We start from the raw sequence: 1,525 nt of genomic DNA, 5'->3' as shown, positions 1-1,525 counted from the left end.
AGTGGCTGAGCACTCCACAAACACGTGTACCCTTAACGTAGTTCTCGGGGATGTTCAGCGTGACGCAGTGTGACAAGGCTGGCCCTTTCAAATACAGGTACAACAGAAACAGGAAGTAAGAGTGAGAGAAAGTCATGGTGGAAGAATACAGCAGGGTTCACCACCATCCCCTGCCGGAGCCTCGTGGAGCTTTAGGTGTTTTCGCTCAATAAACACTCACAATGCCCGGTCTGGGAATCGAAACCGCGATCCTATGACCGTGAGTCCGCTGCCCTAACCACTGGGTCATTGCGCCTCCACATTCATGTTATTATCTACATTATAACATGAAGAGTGGTCGAAGATAGAGTCCCTTAAAGTGATATACCAATGTTAGATTGAGGAAATGAAGACGGCTAGTAAAGAAGTTAACCTTTTATAAGCTGTACCCTATATTATTGATATAATATTCTATGCTGTTTTGGAAACAAGGAGACAGACTTAGAATCCCTTAAGATCTACCACACAGTTGGTAAAGACGAAGCAGTAAGCTGAAGGAGGACGGAGACTTTCATAAGCTGTCCCCTATATTGTTTAGCAGCAAGGTTCTTAGTAATCGAAATGAAATAAATTGACCAGGAATTGAACCGGCAATGTAGAGCTAAACTCGACCGTAAATAATTGCTCACTTTTGTTTCGGTATATAACTTAAACTAACTTCTTTCGAAGACTGTATATGCTTTAATTCTCCAGCGTCGTACTCAATGCCTTGCGGCCAATATAAACACTAAGAATCGCTTCTCTTTCAGTACAATTTACGAACAGAAAATAGAAAAATAATATTCTTAGACTCTATTAGATTCGTTTCTTAACTACTCTTTTATTTTATTTATTTTTCTTCATTTGCTTTATTTGCTTTGCTGTTGTTATTTGTGCATTTTGTATTTTGTGGTTTTAACTAAAGTGAAATCAGTGAAGTAAGACCAAAATTGCCGAGAGAACAATTTTGCACTGTAAATGACTTCAGCGTCAAAATCTTTGTGTTATGTGTTCACATCCATTTTGAGGCAATCAATGAGATTTCCACTCATAACGGTGTTCTGCTTCACAAAACGCCAGACACCTACCTTCTCCGTTTACCCATGAGATTTTCTAAAAACTGGTTTCTGATTAGTTTCGGCTGTTTGCAACATACGACACACTGGTACAGTTAAACTTACAGTTAAACTCTGAAATCAGCTGATATAGGATTACGCTAGTTATCACCTCTTTCGGATAAGCCTTTTATTGGTTGACTTTTTTTTATTTTTTGGAGAGAGAGAGTAGATGAGATTTGTTTGTTTTCTTTATTTTTATTTCATGAGGGGAAAATATAACTAAACAACAGACCATCAGTATTATAGATGCTTTCTCTGTTTACATATCTTTTCATCTATCTATCTATCTATCTATCTATCTATCTATCTATCTATCTATCTATCTATCTGTCTGTCTGTCTGTCTGTCTGTCTGTCTCTGTATTTTTGTGTGTCTATGTATGTATTCAT

Source organism: Octopus bimaculoides, chromosome 1, assembly GCF_001194135.2.
Source record: "Octopus bimaculoides isolate UCB-OBI-ISO-001 chromosome 1, ASM119413v2, whole genome shotgun sequence".
NCBI lineage: Eukaryota > Metazoa > Mollusca > Cephalopoda > Octopoda > Octopodidae > Octopus > Octopus bimaculoides.
This window is presented reverse-complemented; position numbering follows the sequence as displayed.